The sequence below is a fragment of the Sus scrofa genome, chromosome 5 (assembly GCF_000003025.6).
Source record: "Sus scrofa isolate TJ Tabasco breed Duroc chromosome 5, Sscrofa11.1, whole genome shotgun sequence".
NCBI classification, from domain to species: domain Eukaryota; kingdom Metazoa; phylum Chordata; class Mammalia; order Artiodactyla; family Suidae; genus Sus; species Sus scrofa.
In genome coordinates, this window is record NC_010447.5 from 13,199,005 (window position 1) to 13,225,616 (window position 26,612).

The 26,612-nt window shown below is 41.3% G+C and overlaps 1 long non-coding RNA gene across 2 annotated transcripts in view; it reads right to left on the reverse strand.

Annotated features, from left to right (window-relative positions):
• The window catches only part of LOC102157760, an 83,778-nt gene that overhangs the window by 27,632 nt on the left and 29,534 nt on the right, over positions 1–26,612 (reverse strand). Inside the window, exons 3-4 of one of the 2 annotated variants that reach the window (XR_298411.3) lie at positions 17,891–17,997; positions 2,618–2,692 (exon numbers count right to left, since the gene is read on the reverse strand). This is a non-coding gene — a long non-coding RNA (uncharacterized LOC102157760). The remainder of the gene's footprint in view (positions 1–2,617; positions 2,693–17,890; positions 17,998–26,612) is intronic. The other variant, XR_002343921.1, reaches the window with a different exon arrangement.

The window sequence follows — 26,612 nt, forward strand, 5'->3', positions numbered from 1 at the left end:
CTCCAGCAAACGGAAACAACATTCTGTGGTTAAGGCAGGAGAAATGCGAAAAAAAATCTTTCGCTTTGTTTCTCTCCGTATATAAAAAGGATACGTGTGTATATACACTGTGTGTACACACCGTGTGTACGTACTTAACAGTTCACCTAACTTATAAATAAGAGCCTGCTTCTGGTTTGGCCACCCACCCACTGATCTGAAGTCCTTTCATAGGACTTCATAGAGAGAGCGATTTTCCGTGACTATTATTTATAATCTTTAGTTTTAAAAATCCACATCCTGGAAAACTCTTGAACAGTGTGGCATTGATGAGGCATGAGGGAGGCGGATTGAGAGACAGGGGAGGGGCAGGAATAGCTGAGGCTGTACTCTGCCTAGAAAACTCCTCCCAGGATTATTCATATTTTAATAGAGGTCAGTTCAGTAGATGTTTACTGAATGCTTATTACCTGCCAGGCTCTGCTAGCTGGCGGAAATGCAAAAATGAATAAGCTTAAAGGCTCATCATTATGGGATAAACAGACCTCTCAGAATAAATACTCTTAAATAGATAGATAAGATTAAAAGGAAATTTAAAAAGCCTTCCAGTACCAAAAGAATCATATTAAGGAAGAACTTTCTAGAGACAGTGTACACACACACACACACACACACACACACACAATGCCAGATCTGAGCCGTATCTGTGACCTACACCATAGCTCATGGCAACGCTGAATCCTTAACCCACTGAGTGAGGCCAGGGATCGAACCTGCAACCTCATGGTTCCTAGTTGGATTCGTTAACCACTGTGCCATGACGGGAACTCCAAGCCCTTTACAAATGTTAACCAATTTAAGCCTCATGATAATAACCTTATATCTACATGGTTATTATTATCTCCATTGTATGGATGAGGAGCAGTTGAGGGACTTGCCTAAGATATCATGACTAAGGGAGCTGAGTTTCAAATTGGGCCATCCAGCTCCAGAACCTGCACTCTTTGCTTGGGCTTGTGGCCCACAGTGAACCAGACACAGTGCTGGGAGGCTAGAGGTGCAGCAGTGAACCAAAGTCCTGACCTTGGAGCTTACATTCCACTGCAGGGAAACATCAGTTAGCAAGCAAACCAGTAACGAGAGAATGCTGTGAGATCATGAGTGCCATGAAGATAAATAGAGCAGGATAAGGGGCTAAAGGGAGATGGACTGGAGAATTTGTTTTCAATAGAGCAGTCAAGAAGACCTCTGAAGAGCTGAGACCCATATGAGGTGAAGGAGAAAGATACAGAGAGTGAAGCCCAGCAGAGGAGGCAGGAAGCAGAAAGGTCCCAAGTCAGCAGCAGGCTTGGCAGGTTCAAGGAAGAACAGTGTGGTTGGAGTGGAGAGAAGCAGGTGAGCAGTCCGAAGACATTGAAGAGACTGCCAATGGCTGTCATAGAAAGACTTTGGCTTTTGTTTCAAGTGGGCTAGGAAGCCATTTGCAGATTTTCAGTAAAGAAGTGATGACATGTCATATCCACATATGTTTCTGGGTGGGAACTTGACGTTAGGGAAGCTGGAGCGGACTCAGGGCAGCCCGTGAGGAGGCTGGTTCAGTAACCCAGGCCAGAAATGATGGTGATCTCTACAGTGGTATCAGAAAAGGCAGTCAGCAGAGTCAGGTTTAAGGTACCACAGCCCCCAGGCCTTGATGCCATGGCATTCACTTACTTGTTTGTTTCTTGTCCATTTCTGGCAGTAGGAAATGACCTCCAACAGGGCAAAAACTTTGAGTTTTTGTTTTGTCTGACTTTTCATCACTTTATCGCCCGTTTCCTAAAATAGTGCCTGCCATACAACTGGTACTCAATACATATTTTTATGTATTTGTTTAATGAATAATACATTGACCATGAGGTGTGAGAAAAAAGAGAGGTGTCAAAATGACTCTATCATGGGGCTGCCTTTGCTCATTTCCTGATTCATTATGTAGTCAGCCTTAATCCTCTGCTCTTCTCAAGACAAGTAGATGCATGGATGGATGGATGGATGGATGGATGGATGGATGGATGGATGGGTGGGTGGGTGGATGGATGGATGGATAGATAGATAGAGACGGGCAGACAGATAGATTAGATAGATAGATAGGTAGGTAGCTAGATAGAGACAGATAGATAGAGAAGAATATATAGATTCTTCCAAGAATCACAGGACATGGCCTTAGAGGTCATCTAACACAACCTTATTCCCTCAGATGAGTACAAACAGTCATACCCTTTTTGACTTATGAGATTAACTGAGACCCAGGGAGCCAAAGTAACTTAGCTAATGAAAAATTAAACATAACGATGACGACAGATATATTTATTTTGCACTATGTGTCAGATACATTGCAAAGTGCTCTATAATTCTCACACTTCCTCTGTTATCCACATTTTACAGATGAGGAAAACGTGACACTCTAAGGTGAAGCAATGAGCCCAAAGCCATACGACTGGGAAATAATGAAGCCGAGACTCAAATCCAGATCTAGTTTGATGTCAAAGCCACAACCCTGTACAATTCTCCAGGGTACCATAACTCCTTGTGCTACAACAACCAATACTGGTCTCCCATCCTCCTGAGTTAGGTAGATAAGAACAATATAAGGACTCACAAATAACTGACTTCCAATGGGTTCCTTCACTGACTTTGTTGTTCTTATGTCCTCTTGAACTTGGCTCCTGTTAAACTGAGGAAGTAGAGTGAGAGTTAAACTATTGCTTTTCTCTGTCCCTGGTTTTAATCTCCTCCAGATATAGATTACCTTTAATGAAACATATGGCAGGCTATCTTGAACATGTGACATTGTGGGTTACTAGAACAGATTACAAAGACTTATGGAATTGATTTCTATTGTCTATTCAAAAGATTCAAAAGCTATTGTAGGTTATCTTCTTTTTATGTTCAAATCAGCTATAAATGGCTTAGAAGTCAGATAACCTTTCCATACACTACATAGGTCACTGGTTATCATTGGTTACTTTCAATGTTCTCATGCATTTTAATGACGTATTGATTAAGGCTGTTATTCAATCTCCAGGGCTTGCTTATATGTAGCCAATAGCTACCACTGAATCATTAACTCAGAAGTTAAAACTTCAGTTGAAGCAAAAACTCAAAGCACTTCAGCCTGTTTTGAAAGGCTGACAATTTACATCTTCCTCAATGATTATGAGAATGTGATTTTTATTCACACAAGTATTAGATGGATTTTAGAAGTGATTTAACACTTTTAGATACTAGAACTTATGAAATAGTCACAATACCAAATATTTCATATTAACAAATGAGAAAAGATATGTATGTATATGTAATCAAGAAGGGTAGGCATATAGCTTTAATACAGAATTGATTATGAACCTACTGTTAATACCAGAACTGAGAAGAGACTTATAAGATATAGCAAGAATAAACTTCATGTACAAAACCAGAAAAGAGATTCTCCCATTTTCAAACAGAGAGAACTTGAAAGGGCCAATATTGCTTGGCCTATATAGTGTCATTATGGTTATTGGTGCCATGCTGTCTCATTTAAGAAAGAGATATAATTGGCAAAAAGAACTTAAAACCTAACATTTTGGGGTGCTTCACGCAATCCTCACCACAACTTTGTGGAACAGATTATATTATTATTGTCATTTTGCAGATGGGAACAATGTGCTATATGAGACTGGGGCCACGTGCAACACACAGTGACACAAAAAGGAAATGACTAAGAAGGGACTGGAATACAGACAAGTCCAGGTTCTTAACCTCTGTGTTCAGGTGTCTTTCAACAACATAATAATTTAAATAACATCTTTTTTTTTTTGTCTTTTTGCCTTTTCTAGGGGTGCTTTCCGTGGCATATGGAGGTTCCCAGGCCAGGGGTCTAATCGGAGCTATAGCTGCCAGCCTACACCAGAGCCACAGCAATGCCAGATCTGAGCCATGTCTGCAGCTTACACCACAGCTCACAGCAATGCTGGATCCTTAACCCACTGAGCAAGGCCAGGGATTGAACCTACAACCTCATGGTTCCTAGTCGGATTCATTAACCACTGCACCACGACAGGAACTCCCCCTAAATAACATCATTTTTAAGCTCTTATTATATGCTAGGCTCTATTGTAAGACCATCTTATCTTTTATCTCATTAATCTTTCCAACATCTCAATGAAGTTGGGTTTGCTACTGCCATTTTAAATGTGAGGCTCTTAGAACTTTAAAAGGCTTAGATTTATCTTGTTACTTGTTACTGCATTCTTCCCCTCCCCCATTGGATTTTTGATGTTAGGAGAGAGAAACAGGGTGAATGCTAGAAAACATTGAATCTCAAGACTAGAAGGGATTTAAGCAAAAACTAAGGTCTAATCCCTAATACAAACCTCAACCCCATTCTCCACTATCTTTGACTGGCTTGAATTTCCAATAAGAAGGTCATTACTCCTTAGCCTTACTCTCTGGATGGCAGTTTAGTTCTGTTTCAGATTTTTTTTTTTTGGGGGGGGTGTCTTTTTTTTCTTTAGGGCTGCACCTGTGGCAGATGGAGGTTCCCAGGCTAGGGTTTGAATTAGAGCTGTAGCCGCCAGCCCATGCCACAGCCACAGCAACGCCAGATCCAAGCCACATCTGAGACCTATACCACAGCTCATGGCAATGCTGGATCCTTTACCTACTGAGTGAGGCCAGGGATCAAATCTGCATCCTTATTGATACTAGTCAGTTTGGATTCCCCTGAGCCATGACAGGAACTCCTGTTTCAGATATTTAGAAAAGGAAAACCTTTCCTCATTTTAAGGAAGCTGAAGTAAAATAAGACAAAGGTATTAATTAAAAGGAATCCATGTTAAAAAAGTTAAATTAAAAAGCTATGAAAGTTCAAGACCACCCCTAAACCTACTAGTTTTCTAAACCATATGAAGAAGGGAGGAAAAAGAGAAGATATTATTTGACGATCCAAACTGCTGGTGAAATGACTAGCAGAGATGGCCTTGGTTTAACCTTGAGACCCCTGTCAAGAGTAGAGTGGGTTTTACAGCCAAGCCTGGAAATGGCACACACTACTTCTGCTCACATCCCATTGGTCACATGCCAGTCATATGGTCCAACCTAGTTGCAAGGGATGCTGGGAAATGTAGTCTTCCTATGTGACTAGGAAGAGGAAATAATCAGGCTGGAGAAATGTATAGGTCATCTCTGTCCTCAATTACATTGATTTCTACTATTTTACCCCTATATTTCCATTTCCTGTTTGAGGAGGCAATTATGAAAATGAACCAAATGAACTATATTCCCAGTACCTAACGCCGTTCCTAACGTAAGTATAGGAGGGTGGTAAATACTTGTTGAGCGAATGAATGAAATAACCTCCCACACTTGGACATGGCAAGTTTATCTATCACCCTGTAAGTCTCAGACTTAGAATACAAACAGAAATTCCCCTTGACTTTTTTCCTCACTGACTTCCATTTCTTCCCCAGAACTTTTTACAGTTAAGGGGTTACTTTCAAGAGCATAGGATGGAGATGTTAATTCCAGAACATAAAAACCTAGGGTTTGGTTTGGCTTTGACATTCTCTAGGTATGTGGTTGTTAGCAAAGCCCTTCACCTCAGTGAACCTCAGAGTCCTCATCTATAAATAGTGGTGGGAGGAGATACAGGCCTATCCATCAGTTTACCTCCTACTTGAATAAAAGAACTGCAGTTGTTTGTTGATGTCAATCTTCCCATCCTCAGGGGATTAATTGTGATTGTTAAAGCCAACAATGGCACTAATTAGTCTAAAGGGAAGCTAGCGAATCAGGTATGGCCAATGTGATTAAAGTAAAATCTGCTAGCGATCTTCAAGAAGAGTCCTCCCTGATAAAAGATAAGGCTGCATGAGAAGGACTTTTTGGCCCCATTCCATTCCCCTCTTCTTGGGATGCTGAGCTGTGAGACTGTGATACTTGGAACTTCTGCGACTTGCCCAGGACCTTGAAAGGAGAGATTGCATGCACACTGAAGATCCAGCACAGAAAGATCAGAGGATCTAGGCTCCCCAGTGACATTTTTGAGCCTTTGAAACAACCCTGGGATGACCTAGTTCCAATCTTGGAAGTATCTTTCAAAGTGTTACTTGAAAAATGTACACCCTTATAGTTTGAACCACCTTATTTGCATATCTTGTTACTTGTAGCCAAGAACATCCCCAACAAAGTAGGTAACTTCCAGAGGTCTTTCCAGGTCAAAAATCATCAGATTATTAAACAATATTTCAAAAGAGGAGGCAGGGAAGGCAACTGTCTTGGAATATATGAAGCGATGGGTGAAGTTTAAAAGGGGAAAGGTGGCTAAACTTCGGTATATGGAGATAGGAAAAGAGCTGGTACAAGTCTGCAGGTACAGAATGAGAGGGTAAATATAATCTGAAACAAATGCAGAGCTTTATCAAGAAACAAATGACCATTAAAAAAGAATTCTGAATTATATTCATCCAAAGTGCTGTATTTTGATAAGTAAAAGAGTTCTAAAAACAAGTGACTTTAAAATTATCCCTCCCCAGCTAAATTTCATGTGTCAATGGTTGATTTTGTGTCTGTGTCTTTTGTTTTTTTAGGGCTGCATCCGTGGCATATGGAAGTTCCCAGGCTAGGGGTCTAATCGGAACTACAGTTGCCAGCCTACACCACAGCTACAGCAATGCCAGATCTGAGCCATGTCTATGACCTACACCACAACTCACAGCAATGCTGGATCCTTAACCCCCTGGGCGAGGCTGGGGATCAAACCTGCAACCTCATGGTTCTTAGTCGAATTTGTTTCTGTTGCACCACAATGGAAACTCCTATGGTTGACTTTTAAAATACCATATTTTCAGAAAAGATTGTCTGTGGATCAGGTGATTAGAAATGAGTTTAGTGTCAGACTAGAATAAGGAATAAAAGAGTTGAAGATTATCTATAGTACCACATAAAAAAAAGCTCCTCATTGCTTGTCTCTGACTCTGTAGTGCCATTAACCTTTTTGGTAGAAAATTTATGAGCAAAATATCTGATATTTATGAAGTAATCCATATATGTTGGTTGAATATGATTTTGTATAATATATATGAGTTAACTATTCTCAATTTAGAGCAATAACCAGAACTAATTGGTGGACATTGGTAGGCAATGAACAAGAACACTTCTGGGGGCTTCTAGAAGGGATATAAAGACTTCAGGTCCCACTTTGAACAACAGATCAAATTTACAACCCTGTATTTGAGTGACATACAGAGCGTTATAATGAAAAAAAAATGACCAAGATTTATTGAATGCTTGCTATGTACCATACATTATACATTCCTTTTCTCATTTAAACCTCTTGATAGTTCTCTAAACTAGGAATCTTTATTATCTCCATGTTATAAATGAGGAAACTGAGAATTGAGTTAAGTAACCTCCCCAAGGTCACTCAGAAAGCAGCAGAACCAGGACTCAAGCTTAACTTCTGACTGAAAAATCCTGTTGTTTACCACTATACTATACTGCCACTCACTTATGAAAATACAAGGAAGAGAAAAATGAAAAGGACAAGTGGGTTCAATAACAGTCAAGGCTAAAATAAAGTTGCTTCTCAGCTAGGCAGGATCAAAGAAGTATAGGCTAGATGTAGGAACTGGAAATCGAACAAAATCTTCCTTGGAGATTTGGGCGAATTGGGGGAGGGAGATGACTCAGCTTGGAGCTGGGATAGAAACAGGTAAAACTGGGGGGAATAATCCAATGTACAGGGAGACAAAGAATTGGGCAAAGAACAGATGAAATCCAGTGTCTAGTGTTTCTGGATTTCTCTAGTAACACAGGAAATCTCAAAACAAATTTTTACCTCCCATACTGGGTTTGTCCTAATTCAGCTTTTCTGATATCTGATAGAACTCTCATTCGGCAAAAAGCAAAGTTATTTGATGAATCTTCCACTTGCCTTGTTAGCAATTTCTTCTTTTAGAAGATCCAGGGAGCAATGATGAGGGACATGTGATTGGGTGAAGAGCGTGCTGATGAGCTCAGATTTTCAAAGGGCATGTACTAGAAGAGGAACGAGGGACACAGAATCAAGGCTGAATGTACAAAACTAGCAAAGCCCGCTAAGAACAAGGTCTGGGAGGCTAAAGCCCTGAATCTCTAATCCCTTATTTTAAAATGCTAAGAAGAACAACAACAACAAAAAGATTCTTGTAGTGTAAAGAGAGAATAGACCTACTGTTTGGGGCTGAAACCACAATGTTAACAAATTTAAAAAAAAGATACAACAACAAATGAAAACAAATGGTAAAATAAAATTGGAATAATACATTTACAAAGGAACAAGGAACGAAAATGTGAGTGGGATCCAGGGGGAGCCACAAGACATGCTGCAGAAATCCTAGGCTAGCAACAGAGTTTTTACCACCTCCAAGACTGAAAGGACCTGAAGAGAGAGAGAGAGATGACCAGAACCTGGAAGAAAAGAGAGGGTAGAGCAAGGAGCCTTGAGAGAGGACTATAACCTTCAGTACAGGGACCTTGCAGGAATGAAGGGGGAGGGGAGGGCATAAGTCCCTGCCCTTTACCCTCTCTCCCCTCGGTCCCTTGCAAGGACTTCCATTGGTCAAATCCATCTAGGATCTGGAGGGCAATGGAACCCTTTAATGTAGAACATACAGGGAAGCTCCTCGGGCAGAGAACAGAGCAGAAAATGAGACAAGTGAATCTAGGAGAGCCATAGGAGGAAGTTGGCCCGCGGTCTCAATGACACTGTGCTTCTAAAACTGCTACATGAAGCGGGTACCAAATAGTAGCCACCAACTCATCTTTAAAGCACAGAGTCTTCTCAGCATTTCTCTGGCTCTAGCCACTTTTGCTTTGCTTAGCTGCTTTATCTGAGCCAATGTGGATGGTACAACACTCCTCTAATTCAGCCAATATTCCTGGTACAAAATGTCTTCTTTCTAGATTGCTGCAATGGAACAATGCTTTGGGGCCTCTCTAGGTTTTATTAGGGTGAAAAGAACCACATGCTGGATTATCTTGAACCCTACAGCGGAGATATCTGACAGCAAAGATCCATGTTTTCCTTCCATTTATGCAGCCTTGGGACTGGGGAGCAGCCACCCAGACAGGAACTACATGATCCAGCCTCGTGTTCTTCTAGGTGGCAGTCAGGTGACTAGTTCTGGCCAATGAAATGAAAGCAGAGGTGATGTGTGTTGCTGCATGGCCAAGACTGTTAGGTATGTGGTGTGGCCTTGGGCTGACTCCCCTTCACACAGTGACATTGGAGATCCTGTGCAAAGATGTGGTCTCACAAGAGGAAAAAACCTTAATCCCTAAGTCACCACTTATGTGAAAATCATTCAGGAGAGTCATGTGACTAGGAATATCCACATTTGGAAAGTGACAGGTAAAGTTTTATTTTGGTAAGAGTGGTTGGTTCTTTCATATAGCACTCAGCCTCTAAGGCACTTTACTCTGTTACCTCCTGTAATCCCACTTTCAAATTCCCCTTGCTTGGCTTTAAATTGTAATAGCTGGATTATGAGACTGAAGTAGAAAATTGTCTATTTACTGCCTCACGAAGATTTTTCTGTTTGACCATTTGGTGTAGGAAATATATGCACTGATTTTTTTTTTTCCCTGCTAAAGGACATCCAAATGATTTCTTTTTGATGCAGGTCTGGAATCACACAAAGAAGATGGTGTCGGGAGTGTCTGAGTCCGAGTTCTACCACTTCCTTATGCTGCCTGACCTTGGGTAGATCCCAGCAGCTCTCTTCTCTGTCAAACAAGGATATTAACAATGCCTCACTGTCAGGTTCTTATGAGGATCAAATAAGATAAGGGGTATGGAAACATTTTGTTCACAGGAAAGCTGGAAACAAAATTAGTTCTCATCTCCAATAACAGGGAGTCAAGTTGCAATTGCCTTTAAAGTTCATTGTCTCTGATCCTGATGCTGTCAAGTTAATTCTCCCCTCCTTTTTTCTCAGAGGGCCAGGTTCACTTCCTCCCCCTTTCCCTTGCTTCTGTGAACAGGAAAGTCGTTCTTTTCACTGTTTGGAATTTTTGCAATTGGAGTTTTGCCCAAGGAAAAATGATTTTAAAAAATGAGTCCAAAAACAAATTAATAGAAATAACTTTTGTACATCTTTGGGCCATGGTTCATAATAAAGCTCATTCTTTGCCCTGGGCTGTAGTTTCACATTGAAATTGTTGAATTTCTCATCTGCACCCTCCCTCCCCCAAATATATCCAAATGCCCTGTCTATTATTCCCAATAGAATATGGCTTTTTATTGTTTTAAATTTCCTCTGTGTTTATAAGCAGGTTTTTTTAAAATCACTGTATTTTTTTAAAAACTCAAGACAGAGTGGATCTAGTTCATTCCTCTTGTTTTATAAATGAGAAAATAGAAGCCCAGAGATATTTCCTGACCCAGTTTAAGTATCACTTCCTCCAATAAGTTTTCTCAGTTTTCTCCTCTCCCTCGCAAGCTGAGTGAGGTAGCCTTCGTCTGTCATAGAACTTGGTAATAAACAGAACAAGATTCCGAACTCCTTGTAGGAAGGAACCAAGTCTTCTCTGCCTCCCAGGAACCCCTGACATCCATGCTCATCTTGAGCCACCTTCTGCTTCTATGTCATTGGCCAAAACTGTGTCACACGATCACCCCCTACCTACAAGGGAGGTTGGGAAAGAGATTAACCGAGCATGTTACCACCACCACCACTCCCTAAACCAGGGTACTATGATCAAGTAAGAAGGAGGGATGAATATTGAGTCGGCTACTCACAGTGTCTGCTGCAGTCCGTGACACAGTTGAAACAATAAATACTTGCAGATTGAATGTCAGCACTAGACACTCAAGGTTGAAGGGGTAAGCTAGTTCATCCTAGTGAGAGAACAGGGGCCGGAGCTTAGGTATGCTGAGTTCCAACCCCGAGCTCTTTCTACTACCTAGTACTACCTCAATATCACCAATCTAGTGATATGAGTATTTGGCTCTGCCTTCCTTTCAGGAATCATGATGTTCTCTCTGCACTATCCGAATCCCTCTAAAAGATATGTAACCCGTCTTATTATTGGGGGTTTTCTTTCTAATTCCTCTGTAATATTCACCCCCAAACCTTAGAACCAGGAAGGTGACATTGATGGGAATCTAATAAATGTAAAATCTCAATGGGTTTTGTGGGGTTTTCCCAGTTTTTGACTTGACTTACTTCCAGACTCAAATTTATGATGACAGGTAACTCTCTCTCACCCAACACTACAGAGTTCTTAATAACTTGCCCTGCTGAATAAATCAGAGACCCTGGGAAAATGTGGAGTAAGCGTTTGTTATGCACATGTGGGATTTACCAAGTTTCCACATTTGAAGGTCTAATATTAGGATTCACATGTTGTGCAAGGCTTTGCAGAGGAAAAGACATTTCACATCTTCCCGACTTTGAAAATAGGGTGTACTTTGCATGCAAACAAGTCTATGTGAGTATAGCGATTTTGAATAAATCACCAAGAGAAAAGGTTTGAGTAAACTATAAGAAACATATTTCCAGAATAATTTTCAAAGCAGAAAATAAAATTGGGTGCAGGGATTTACATGGACTAGGGGGTGAGGAATTACTAGGCTGTGCTTTAGGTTGGGCTCTGCTCATAATTAGCGATGTGACATAATGGAACCCTTTTAACATTTAGGGCCTTTAGTTCTGTAAGAGGAGATAGATGTACCAGATGATCTTCAAAGCCCTGTCCATGTCTAAATTCTGTGATTCCATTTCTTATGCAATGAAATCAAAAGAGCTAATTGTGAAGTTACATGATGGTCAAATCCTGAAAAGGGCACACTAACCTTTTGCCTTTGGATTTAGGGCTTATAAGTTTTGAAAATTTCTTTATCATAGACGTATTATTATTTTGGCATATGACCACTCACTGGCAAGGTACCAACTTGGAATCATCAAAAACACACTGTTTTTGTTTGTTTGTTTTGTCTTTTCAGGGCTGCACCTGAGACATATGCAAATTCCCAGGCTAGGGGTCGAACCAGAGCTAGAGCTGCCGGCCTTTGCCACAACCACAGCAATGCAGGATCCGAGCCACATCGGTGACCTACACCACAGCTCACAGCAACGCCAGATACTTAAGCTACTGAGTGAGCGAACTCAGGGATCGAACCTGCATCCTCATGGACACTAGTCAGATTCAATACTGCTGAGTCACATGGGAACGCCCCAAAACAAACCATTTCGAATTCTACTCTTTTCACTTAACATTGTATCATAATATTTGTTCATATTTCCAGTCTTCATAATTATGGTTTTAGTCGTGCTATATTACTTCCATTTGACTGATACACCGCAAATTTGGAGTCATGCCTCTCTTCCTCTCCCACATCCAGTTTCTCAGCAAATCCTGTTAGCTCTACTTTTAATTTTTTTTATTACAGGTGATTTACAATGTTCTGTCAATTTCTCCTGCACACTGACTCAGTCATACATATATATACATTTTTTTTCTTGTATTACCTTGTCATGTTCTAACACACTGTTAGCTCTACTTTGCGATTATACCCAGAATCTGACCACATCTCACCATCTCCATGGCAACCATCCTGTCCAAGCCACCATTATCTACTGCCTGGATTACTCCATGGTCCTCCATACAGCATCTTTGCCTCCCTGCTCACCCACTATGGTGTGGATATCACACACTGCATTGGAGAAGTCCTTTCAAAACATCATCATATCTTGTTCCTTTTTGTCTTGAGTCTCGCCAATGACTTCCCATTTTACCCCAATTAGTCCAAATCCTTCCCACGGCCTTAGAAGATCCTAAAAGATCTAGTTTCCCTTCTACTTCTTCAAACTCATCTTCAGCCACTGTTCCCCTTGCTCACTCTTCTACTTCCATACAGGCCTCTTTGTGGCTCTTGCCAATATGCTCTTGTTCCAAAGACTTTGCAATCACTCCAACCTCCCTAACATATGTCATTTCCCTACATATCCCCATGCCTCCCCACCTCTCATTATTTTCAGGTCTCTGTTCAAAAGTCAGTTCATTAAAGGGGCCTTCTTTAACCACCCTATCTGAAATAGCAACCTCCCTCCGATACTCTTTGAGTCCCTTTAATTTTGTTTATGGAACATGACACCACCTGACCGAATGTTATTTATTTCGTTATAGTCTTTCGCCACCAGTACATACTTGGCACTATTTATCATGTGCCAAGCACTTTAGGTGTATTAACTTTTAACAGCCTCATATGGTGAATACAACTCATGCCTCCCCTTTGTAAATGAGGACACTGAGGCCAAGAGAGATCAAGGAATTCACCTCTGATCTATGTGGTTAGAAAGCAGGAGACCTGGAATTTGAACCCAAATTTGTCTCACTCCAGAACTAATTAATATTGAGGAGTTTATTAGTTTTTAACCTTAAAAAAGCTAGAAAATAAATGACAACATGCAGTGCATCTTAGTTGTCCAATGCTCTCTTCGCTATTAGAAGCAAACACTATATAAATCTACTCACGGAGGTATTAACGACAGCCAGGAGAGTCATTAATAATAAAGGAATCAAAATACACTCTGGAGGGAAGCCATAGAACCCAAGTTCTGGCAGTTTAGAGGTGAGAGGAAGGATGAGCAGTCTCTGCATTATTCTCAGCTTGTAAAGGTCTCACAGACATCAGACTTGAAGAGGCAATTTTAAAGATGAAATTTTATTTCTCCTCCTCCTCTCCCTTTTGTGGAATAAAGGCCCATTTTTCCCTCCTAAGGGATTCACTCACTGCAGTGGATAGCCTGGGAACAATGTTCACTGGTTAGGGGATCAGGGGCTGCTGGGCTAGAGGTGCCTGGAATGGAATCAGGCCCCATGGATCATATTGACATCCAAACAAGCCCCTCAAAAGGAGAAGGGGCTGAGCTGGGATGACCTGCACTCTTGCCACCATCAGCTGCTGCTTTTCCACGGCCTCCAGCATGTTCTCTTGGCTGACAGGAAAAGTCAGTGAGGTGAATGGAGGACACAAAAGAAATCCCAAGCAGAAGCTAGAGTTTACTTTCTGGTGCATTGAGATGAGCTCCCCAAGCATCTGCTTGGTTTCTTTGCTGAGACGCTGAGGTGGATGGATTGAAGTTGCCCTGCCTGGGCTCTCCAACAATTCAAGCTGGAGGTTTGTCAAAGGAGACAGATCTCTGAGGCTGGGTATGGAAACATTCCGATGCAGCGCTGCTGGGGGGCGGACAGAGCTGCAGGGTGGGGGTGGCATCATTCACTTCCGCCATGTTCAAAAGCCCTCAGTGGACTATTAGAGCACATGGTGGTCGATGCTAATTTTCACCTGGATTCAAGCTTGCTAAGAATCTTTTTTTTTTCTTTTTCCTTTTTTTCTTTTTTTTTTTTTTTTAGGGCACATGTAAGTTCCCAAGCTAGGGGTTGAATCGGAGCTGCCAGCTGCCAGCCAACACCACAGCCACAGCAACACCGTATCCTTAACCCACTGAAGGAGGCCAGGGATCGAACCCACATCCCCACGGATACTAGTCGGGTTCATTACCGCCGAGCCACAGCAGGAACTCCCTCATTGGCTTTTGAAACTTGACTTTTTCTTGTTCTCATACCTTCCTGTTCACTCTTTGTGAAGGTAAGGCAGTCTTTTTTGCTTGTTCCTCACCCTTCTCCCCACTTCCCACATTGCAGAGCCCCAGAACTCAATCCTCAAATCTCTACTCTTTTATTTTTCTACTTCCTTGGTGACCTCTCCTGCCTATGGCTTTACTTTTCATCTATGTACTGATAGCTTTCCAATTCTAGCTCCAACTTGAGTTTCGCCCTTGAACTCCAGATGCCTATATCAAACCACTTATCCTACCTTCTGCAATCAGATATCTAATAGGCATCTCAAACGTGTCCAAAACTGGATTCTTAATTTCCCCTATACCCTGACATCCATCTCTGAAACTTGCTCTTCCAACAATCTTCCAGTATAAGTAAATGGGCACTACCATGCACCTTGTTATCCAGGCCTATATATTAATAGGAGCTATCCCTAGATATCAGAATTACAGGTGATTTTTCTGTTTTTCTTTATTGAATAAGCAGCATTGGTCAGAGGAAGAACCAATCATATTAGAGAAGGGAAAGGATTCACGAATAAAGTGTACAAAGGGACCCTGAACTTAAGGCAATCGGTATAAAATGCAGAGACCTGATGGAAAAATAGGTAAAATAAGGAGGTGGAAACTGGAAACGGCAGAAATTTTCCATTCATATGAACTAGAAGGTAAGGCAGTCAAGAGCACCTGGAATTTGACCAAAAGGAGCAGCAGGTCCAGTTAGACTAACAGTTGCAGGATTTAGCATGACTGCATGTACTTGCACCATAATATTTGGTCTGTGTTCTAGACATAGAATGACACCTGAGACTCAGTTCGAAATTCCTTTTCAGAATTACTCCTGAAGTAGCACGAATTGTATAAACAGGACAAAGGTGCAAGAGAGTGAACTTGGTCCCCTTTCTCTCTTATCTCAGAGAAGTACACCTAAACTTACCCACACCAGGTGAGAGGAGCACAGAATCACAGGCTCAATGATTTCTACACCCCATGGCAGTGGCCAGAAACAACTAATATTATCATATAAGGCAATAACTCTGCTTCTCAGCCAGTCAGGTCATCTAAGCTTAAGGTCCTGGCTCCAAAACTTGAAATTCCGCACTGGGGTAATCTCCCATTATCTGCACCTGCACTTCTAGGACAGGAGTTTTTGTTTCTGTCTGCCTAAGGGCTTTCTACGTGCAGGACTAGCTATGGAAATCTGCATTAGTCAGAGTTCTCCAGAGAAACAGAATCAACAGGATGTGTACATACAGAGGGAGATTGATATTAAAAAATTGACTAACATGATTTGGAGACTTGGTAAGTCCAAAATCTGATGGGGCAGGCCAGCAGGCTAGAGACTCAGGGAAGAGTTGCAGTTCAAGACTGAAGGCCATGTGGTGGCCAAAAGAGGGAGGTCAGTCTTTGTTCCATTCAGGCCTTCAACTGATTGGACAAGGCCCACCCACATTATGGAGGGGCATCTGCTTTACTCAAAGTTGACCGATTTAAATGTTAAATCCAATCCAAAAAAAAAAAAAAACCAGAATAATATTTGACTAAATATCTGGGCACATTTTAAAACATAATAATATTTTTGAGACATAAAATTAGCTATCACAACAGCCTCACTACAATCACAGGATTTTTATTTCATAATGAGGCAACTCCATGCAAGTGAAGTCAAAAAGCCAACACTTGGTCTAACTGACTCCACCTTGGGAAAAGGGAAGGGAAGGGGTCTGGGAGAGGTTTGCACAGTAGAGGGAACATGTGTGAGTTATGCATAAATGTCTTAAATTGAACCAGTGTACTTATAGAGCATCTGGGTTCTGAATGATATTCTCAGTTCTCCCACTGACTCAGATGGGGTCCATGTAGATAATAAATGGTGCGGTTGCATATTAGTCATGTTGCACCTGCTCCACCCATTGGCATCACTGCCTGGAAGCAACCTTGAGGTGGGGAGTGTCAGGAGTTCATTCACCTGTTGACCTAGGACTCCATCGATTTTAGCCAGCCAAGGATTAGATTGCTGTAATGCAGCAGGCTGAACATACCTGAATAGGATCATTGTGGATGAACAAGGAAATAATACATGCTTTCTTATTTCATAAATTTCCTACAAAAAAAATTTTTTTTACATAACAAACATAATAAAGATAAAAAATATAAAATACACACTTGGTGTGGGGAGAGAAAGGAGAATGGATAGTAGGGGTCAGGAAATAAAGAACATTAACAGCAAAACTAGGAAAGACAAAACACATTTCACTTTTTGAAGCTCTTTCTTGCGTCTCACAGGAGTCACTGGGTTGGACCTGACCCCTTTGTTCTTGATTCCTGCCATGAATCTAACCTTGCATCCTGGACTCTGATGTTACCTGTTATTTGAATCTTATGGTCTATTTTTCTGAATGCCACCTGTGAGGCATAACATGCTTAATTTTATAATAAATGTTATGGGGAAATTCTGAGCTCCCCCCCCCACCATTTAATTAAGGCTGCCCTTTGTAATATGGGTTTTTTAATGTTATTTTGCCATTTCTTATCTATAAAATCATAAATCACAGGGCTGGATGATAGCTTAGAGACTTGGGAGAAAACTGAGGCTTCGAGAGGATCACCGACTTACTCAAGACCAACATCTGCATGAGATGAGCCTCAGCTCCAGCTCACCTGTCTTCCAAAGCTCCCTCCACTGCATCACAGGGAGAAAAAGCGAGCTGTTGCAAGGGAGAAGCAGAATCCCTTCCTGCCGACAGAGGCATTCTGACTCCTTCCACATATTGCACGTTACTCTGGGAATTAATAGCGCAATTTGATATTAAACAAAATGGCTCTTATGGCCGATCTGGCTCAAGTGAATAATCAGCAAAATGGAGACCTGAGCTTCTCTGGAAGATAATCAGAAACAGTCCCTGAAGGGGTAAGACAAACGTATTAAGCCTTTCCGCAAAGCCAATTTTGGGCAATGGTCTGATAGCTGGATAAATCACACCAGGAAATATTGAGTGGTGAGGATGGCACAAGCAGGGTACGTTAGAGGGTAGCAAACAGTTCTCTATGCCTTAGAGAAATCACGCTATCAGAGATGGAGAGGAACCGTGCAGCCTGTCCAGGGAAATAAGGAGAGACAAGGAAGAAGAAAAGAGCACATATGAGATACACAAATCAAAAGGATACATTGATGCTAGAGGTAGTATGGAATTAAAAGGAAGTAAGAAACTGATGGCTAAAGATGAAGCTGAAAAGGGAACAGAAAAACTGCCAGGGAACCAGACACCAAAAAAAAATACACTTACCTCTCAATAGGTCACGGACTTGATGATTTATTCATAGTATTTTTTAATGCCACTTTAGACTGACATAACCATGAGGTATAGAACTATCACCTTCTCTCTTGGCTAGCCTATACACAATGAATGCAAATTAGCATGATGCTAAGTAAAGCAAGCACAGAAGATTTGATTTACTGCAGTTTTAGCCCTCAATCATTTATTGACTTATTTTATTATTCAGACATATTTGTTGAGCATCTAACATGTACCAGGCACCGTACTAAAGCACAATCATACACACAATTGCTGTGGTACCTGCTCTCATTGTGCTAACATTCTAACTAGGGATTGGGCTGTGGGGGGGGGATGATGATGTACTATCAAGTCACATAGGTTATTAGCTACTGATGGCTGGGATAGCAGGACTGTATTCTGCTACATACAACAGAAACCCTAAGTAATAGTGGCTTAAACTAATCAAGATTGATTTTTCACACATGATAAGAAACACAAGTAAAGAGCGATTTCTTTTTCATACATAGAAATAGAAATATCCAAAGAAGGGGCAAATGCTCAAACATGACACGAGGGCCCAAACTGGGTCTGTTTATCTAGGCAGGGAATGTGGCACAGCGGTTAAGAACAAGGATCCTGGAGTTCCCGTCGTGGCTCAGTGGTTAACGAATCCAACTAGGAACCATGAGGTTGCAGGTTCGATCCCTGGCCTTGCTCAGTGGGTTAAGGAGCCGGCGGTGCCATGAGCTGTGGTGTAGTTTGCAGACGCGGCTTGGATCCTGCGTTGCTATGGCTGTGGTGTAGGTCGGCATCTACAGCTCCGATTCGACCCCTAGTCTGGGAACCACCATATGCGACAGGAGCAGCCCAAGAAATGGCAAAAAGACAAAAAGACAAAAAAAAAAAAAAAAAAAAAAAAAAAAAAAAAAAAAAAAGAACATGGATCCTGGCATCAGACTGTTACTTATTAGCTCTTATTAACTCATTATTAAACCCTGGCTCTGCTACTTATTAGCTGTGTAACATTGGCAAAGTTACTCTGTTTCTAGTTTTTCTGTATTTCTTGTCTATAAAGTGGTGATGACAAATAATAGCCCCTCCCCCCCATAAATATAGTCAACTGATCTTTGACAAAGGAGCAAAGGCAATACAGTGGAGCAAAAATAATCTTCTCAGCAAATGGTGCTGGAACAACTGGACATCCACATGTGAAAAAGTGAATCTACATACAGACATTATACCCTTCACAAAAATTAACTCAGGAGTTCCCGTCGTGGCGCAGTGGTTAACGAATCCGACTAGGAACCATGAGGTTGCGGGTTCGGTCCCTGCGCTTGCTCAGTGGGTTAACGATCCGGCGTTGCCGTGAGCTGTGGTGTAGGTTGCAGACACGGCTCGGATCTCGCGTTGCTGTGGCTCTGGCGTAGGCCGGTGGCTACAGCTCCGATTCGACCCTAGCCTGGAACCTCCATATGCCGCAGGAGCGGCCCAAGAAATAGCAAAAAGACAAAAAAAAAAAAAAAAAAAAAATTAACTCAAATGGACCTCAGACCAAAGTGTAAGATGCGAAACTATAAAATTCCTAGAAAATAACACAGGAGAAAACCTAGATGACCTTGGATATGACGATGGCTTTTAAATACAATATGAAAGACAGCATCCATAGAAGAAATAACTGATAAACTGGACTTCATTAAAATTAAACACTTCAGCTCTACAAAGAGCAATGCCAAAGGAATGGGAAAACAAGCCACAAACTGGGAGAAAATATTTGCAATAGATGCATCTGATAAAGAACCATTATTCAAAATATACAAAGAACTCTCAAAACACAACAATGAGAACACATACAACCCAATAAAAAACAAAAAAACCAGACCAAAGACCTTAACAGACAACTTTCCAAAGAAGATATATGGATTGAAAATAAGCATATTAAAAGATGCACCACATCATACACCATCAGGGAAATACCAACCAAAACCAGAAGGCACCACTTCACGCTTTTAGAATGGCCAAAATCCAGAATACTGACAATATCAAAGGCTGACAAAGCAGTCGAATGACAAGAACTTTCCTTTATTCCATTGGGAATGCAAAATGGTAAAGACACTTGGGAAGACATTGTGGTAGTCGCTTACAAAAGTAAACATATTCGTACCATATAATCCACCAATCATGCTCTTTGGTGTCTTCCCAAAGGAGTTGAAGGTTTATGTCCACACAAAAATCTGCACATAGATGTTCGTAGCAGCTTTATTCATAATTGTCAAAACTTGGAAGCAACCAAGACGTTTTTCCATAGATGAAGGATGAATAAACTCTGATACTTCTATTTTTTAAGGGCTTCATTTTTTTTATTATAGTTGATTTAGAATGTTCTGTCAATTTCTGCTGTACAGCAAAGTGACCCAATGTGGGTGTGGGTGTGTGTGTGTGTGTGTGTACACACACACATATATATTCTTTTTCTCACATTATCCTCCATCGTGTTTCATCACAAGGGACTAGATGTGGTACATCCAGACAATGGAATAGTTTTCATTGCTAAAAAGAGTTATAAAACCATGAAAACACATGAGGGAATCTGGGATGTGTATCACTAAATGGAAGAAGCCAATCTGAGAAGGCTACAACACTGTATGATTCCAACTATAGGACATTCTGGATAAGGCAAGACTCTGGAGATAGTGAAAAGATCAGTGGTTGCCAGGGGCTAAAGGGAGGGATGATTAAGAGCAGAGAGGGTGTTTAGGGCAGTGCAATTACTCTGTATGACACTATAGTGATGGATACATGTCATTATACATTTGTCCAAACTCATAGAAGGTACAACACAAGAGTGAATCCTAATGTAAACTATAGATTTGGGGTGATTATGATGTGTCAAGGTAGATTCATCAAGTGTAACATATGTACCACTTTGGTGGGATATGTTGATAATGAGGGAGGCTATGCATACGTAGGGACAGGTGGGGGAATCTTTGTAACTTCCCCCCCAATCTTGCTGTTAACTTAAAACTTCTCTTTAAAAATTACCTTTCCAAAACAATAATAGCCTTCACCTCCCAGGCCTATTGAAAGGATTAATAGTTTAATACGTGCAAACTGCTGGCATGGTGAAGTAAGCAATATGTGTTATTACAGTTGTTAATACTCATGCCCTGCGAGCCTTAAGTAGCTGGAGTTTGTCCTCATACTTGGCCTCTCCTGATCTCAAGAAGGCTGCTGCATCCTCAGATGTCATGAAGTGTTCCGGACAGGAAGAAGGGGAAAGAAATTGAAATGGCATGCCGGCTAAATCTGGCCCTTTTAAAATCAAGAACACAAAATCTTCTCTAAGAGTCCTGCCCTACAGACTTTGCTTTTGTCTCATTGGACAGATCTGTGCCATGTGGCCACACCTGCCTGGAAGGTGGTGGAGTACAGGGTCGGAGATGGGTCAAGGAGATCATGAATGGGAGTTGGGGGCGGAACTACGGGCAGCCAATACAATAGTGTCTGTCATGGCTTCCAGACAATTGTTGTTAACAGTTGACATACATCTGTTTAGATTTTTATAATTTTTTAAAATTATAGTTGATTTACAATATCATATAACAGGTGTACAATAGTGAGTCACAATTTTTTTTTTTTTTGGTCTTTTTACCTTTTCTAGGGCCACTCCTGCGGCATATGGAGGTTCCCAGGCTAGGGGTCGAATCAGAGCTGTAGCCTCTGGCCTACGCCACAGCCACAGCAACACAGGATCCAAGCCGCGTCTGCGACCTACACCACAGCTTGCGGCAATGCTGGATCCTTAACCCACTGAGCAAGGCCAGGGATTGAACCCTCAACCTCGTGGTTCCTGGTCGGATTCATTAACCACTGAGCCACGACGGGAACTCCGTGAGTCACAATTTTTTAAGGTTGTATTCCATGTACAGTTATTATAAAATACTGGGTCTATTCCCTATGTTATACAATACATCCTTGTAGCTTAATTTATACATCATAGTTGGCACTTCTTAATCCTCTGCCCCTACTTCTTAATGCCCCTCCCACCTTCCCTCTCCCCATTGATAACCACTAGTTTGTTCTCTATATCTGCTTCTTTTTTGATATATTCACTCGCTTGCTGAATTTTTCACATTGCACATGTAAGTTATATGGAATGGTATTCGTCTTTCTCTGTCTGACTTATTCCACTTAGTGTAATAAATGCCCTCCAAGTTCACCCATGTTGTTGTGATAGCAAAATTTCATTCTTTTTGTGGCTGAGTAGCATTCCATTGTGTGTGTGTGGGTGTGTGTGTGTGTGTGTGTACACCACATCTTCTTTATCCATTATCTGTTGATGGATATTTAAGTTGCTTCCATATTTTGACAATCATAAATAACACTGCTTTAAATATTGAGATGTATGTTTCTTTTCAAATTAGTGTTTTTGGTTTTTTCAGATATGTACCCTGGAGTAGAATTGCTGGGTCATATAACAGTTCTCCATAGTGGTGGCACCAATTTACATTTAAACCAACAGTTAAGAGGGTTCTCTTTTCTCCACATCCTTGCCAACATTTGCTATTTGTGTCCTTTTTGATGCCAGCCATTCTGACAGGTGTGAGGTGAAATCTTCCTGTGGTTTTGATTTTCATTTCCCTGATGATGAGCAATGTTGAGCATCTTTTCATGTGCCTGTTAACCATCTACATGTCCCTCTTCGGAAAAATGTCTGCTCAGGTGTTCTGCCCATATTTTAATCAAGTTGCTTGTTTTTATGATGCTAAGCTGTAGGAGCTGTTTATATATTTTGGATATTAACCCCTTATTGGTCACACCATTTGCAAATATTTCTCCCATTCAGAAGGTTGTCTTTTCATTCTGACACATATCTGTGTTTCTGCCCATTTTCCCCTTAATTACACAGATAAAGCTGGTTGAAGTAAAAAGTTCCCACTTCCCATCCAACTACTATCCAATTGGGTCTCAATTTCTCCACACAAGATAACCTCTTCCAAGTTACTCAATTCCAACCATTCCAATCAAATCAACTAGTTACTACATTCTTCATATATATGCAGAGCTATGCCCTGTGCTGCAAAAGGACTTAGGAATTTAGAAATGATGTCTGACCTTAAAGATCATATAATCTCTATGGCAACAGGTGTCTAAGACAAAAGAATTTAAGAACACTATGGAATGAAATCTGGCATAGAAGATAAAGAGCTTTAGAAATGTTCATACCATTAACTTAGCAGTTTAATTCCACGAATATTCTAAGTAAACAATTAGAAAGCCAAATAAGAATACATGCAGAAAGATGTTAAACTATATGCTGTCTTTAATAACCAAAAGGTCATAGAAATGACAGTTACAAAAAATAGGTTTGGAGGAGTTTTGTGTTATGAGAAGCATATGCTTTTAGGTTTTTAATGTTATGGGAAACAATACTTATGAGGAAAATGCTCATCGTATATACTAGTGGGGAGGGGCAGTTTACCAATGTGTATACTGTATCGTGATCTAGGGTATAGATTTTGGAGCTGAATGGACTAGTTCCAAGTTCCTTCTAAGGAAACTCACTATTCATTCATTCATTCAAATTTAAACTAACTTCTCCAAACCTCTAAAGCTCACATGGAAAAAGAGAGAGGGAAGGAAAACATTTTTAAAGAGGAAAGAAATGCCTTAGTAAGACACCATAGAGCAAAAGCTGCTAGTTTTGAGCAGAGCACAGAACAAGAGAAGGTCTTGCAGAAAAGACTCTACCACTTGGTTCATACAGATCTGATGGTACTTGCAGCATCAGTAGCAGAGAGGGATGCTTTTAGGAGCCTTTGGCAGCCCCTATAGGTGAAGTATAGTACAGACTCGGGATTTTGGAGCAAAGCCCTGCCACCATCTGTAGAAACCTACTCTCCTTTTGAGAAACAGCTCTTTGCTGGCCTTAGTAGAGACTGGATGCTTCACCATGGTCCACCAAGTTGTCACATGACCTGAACTGTCCATCATGAACTAGGTGTTATCTGACCCAACAAGCCATAAAGTTGCACATTCACAGCAGCACTCCATCATAGATGGAGGTGATAAATACCTGATGAGCCCCAAGCAGGCCCAGAAGGCACAATTAAGTAACATGAAGAGGTCAAATGCTCCTGGTCCTCACACTGGCTATACCACTCTCTTCTCTCACCCAGCCTGAACCTACAGTCCCATGGGGAGTTCCCTACAATCAGTTGACAGAGAAGCGAGGGCTCAGGCCTGGTTTACAGATGGCTCTACATGATACACAGGTAGTCCAAAAGTGGACAGCTGTAGCACTGCAGCTGCTTTCTGGGACATTCCTGAAGGACAGTGGTAAACAGAAATCCATTCAGTGGGTATTCGTTGTTCACTTTGCTTGGAAGAAGAAATTTCCAGGGGTGTGATTATATAACCAATGATTTGGGAGGAACATGATTAGAAAATTGGTGACAAAGAAATTTAGGGAAAAGGTATGTGAATAGATCTCTCTGAATGGGTAAAAAGCATGAAGATATTTGTGTCCCAGGTGATAATTTTATTAATCAAAAGGATAGGATGACCCACTGTGTGGATACCAGTGTCCTTCCCCAGCTACCCCATCATTGACCAATGGCTAATGAACAAAGTGGCCATGATTTGGGGGATGGAAGTTATGCATGGGCTCAGCAACATGGACTTCCCAATCAGCAAAGCTGACCTGGTGGGGTACCCATATGCCAGCAGCAGAGACCAACACTAAGTCCTCAATGTGTCACCATTCCTCAGGATGCTCAGCCAGCTACCTGGTGGCAGACAGATCATACTCTACACCATCATGGAAGGGACAGATTTGTTCTTACTGGAATAGACACTTAGCTCTGGATATGAATTTGCCTTCTGTGCATGCAGTGCTTCTGCCAAAACTATCATTTGTGGGCTTACAGAGTTATTTACCCACTGTCATGGAACTCACTTCACAGCAAAAGAAGCATGGCAGTGAGTCCAGGCTCATGGAATCTTCTGGTCTTACCATGTTCCCCACCATTAAAGCAACTGGTTTGATAGAGTGTTGGTTGGATAGAGTGTTTGAAGACTCAGAGCATGAGCTAGGTGGCAATACCATGCAGGGATGGGGCAAGGTTCTCCAGAAGTCTGTGTATACTCTGGATCAAAGTCCAGTATATGATACTGATGCTCCTATAGCCAGGATTCACAGGTACAGGCATCAAGGAGTTACCTCTGAACTGTGACCTCCTAGTGACACACTAGCAAAATTTTTTCTCTCTGCTCTCACAATTTTATGCTCAGCTAGCCTAGAGTTTTTTAGTTGCAGAGGAGGAATGCTTTCATCAGGAGATACAATGATCCCACTGAACTGGAAGTTAAAAGGGCTGCCTGGCCACTTCTGACTCTTCATGCCTCTGAATCAACAGACAAGGAAGGGAGTTACTGTGCTGGCTGGGGTGATGGATCTTGATGATCAAGGGGACTTGGGCTGCTACTCCACAATGGAGGGGAGAAAGAATATATCTGGAATACAGGGAGCCCCTGAAGGTGTCACTTAGTAATACCATGCCTTGTGACTAAGGTCAATAGAAAACTACAACAAAATCCAGGTAGAACTAGTAATGGGCCAGATCCTTCAGAAATGAAGGTTTGAGCCCCTCCCTCAGTTAAAGAATCATGCATGACCACTGAGGTGCTTGCTAAAAGCAAAAGGAATACAGAATAGGTAGTGGGATGAGGTTGTTATAAACACAGCTATGACCACACGATCAGTTATAGAAACAAGGACTATAATTTTCATGAGTATTCCTCCCTTATTTTGTTATGAATATGTTTGTCTAGGGGTATGCAGCAAATATCTTAACTTCTTAAAATAAGCTTATGTTGGAGTTCCTATTGCAGCTCTGCAGGTTACACACCCAACATTGTCTCTGGAGGATGCAGGTTCAATCCCTATTGCTCAGTAGGTTAAGGATCTGACATTGCTGTAAGCCACAGGGTAGGCAGCAGATGTGGCTCTGATCCAGTGGTGTTGCCACGGCTATGGCACAGGCTGCAGCTGCAGCTCCAGTTCAACCCCCATCCCTAGAACATTCATAAGCCACAGATACTGCTGCAAAAAAAAAAATAAAATAAATTTAAAAAATAAAATAAGCTTATGCTGGAATAACTTTAAATAAATCTATAGAAAAATTGCAAAGGTGTAAGATGTGGTGTAGGTTGCAGACGCGGCTCGGCTCCCGTGTCGCTGTGGCTCTGGCGTAGGCCGGCGGCTACAGCTCCAATTAGACCCCTAGCCTGGGAACCTCCATATGCCGCGGGAGCGGCCCAAGAAATAGCAAAAAGACAAAAAAAAAGAAAGAAAAATTGCAAAGATAGTACAAAGTCTTTCTATACCCCTTCACTCAGTTCTCCCTGTTGTTAGCATTTTACATTTGCTACAACTAAGAAACAAACATTGCAATATTACTAGTAACAAAACTCCAGGTATTATTTGGATTTCAGTTTTTTTCATTAAGGTCCTGTATCTTTTCTAGGAACTAATCCAGGATGCCACAGCACATTTAGATAAAGACCTGGCAGCCTGAGAAAGAGACTCAGGGTGAAGAGACCAATTAGATAAAAGTGGCAAGAATTCAGGCTTAGGAACCTAGCTGAAAGAGATAACAAAAAGAATTAATGAGAGAGTGAGTTACATTGATTAAAAAAAATCTATACTTGGTAAAAATGTATAATCTATTGG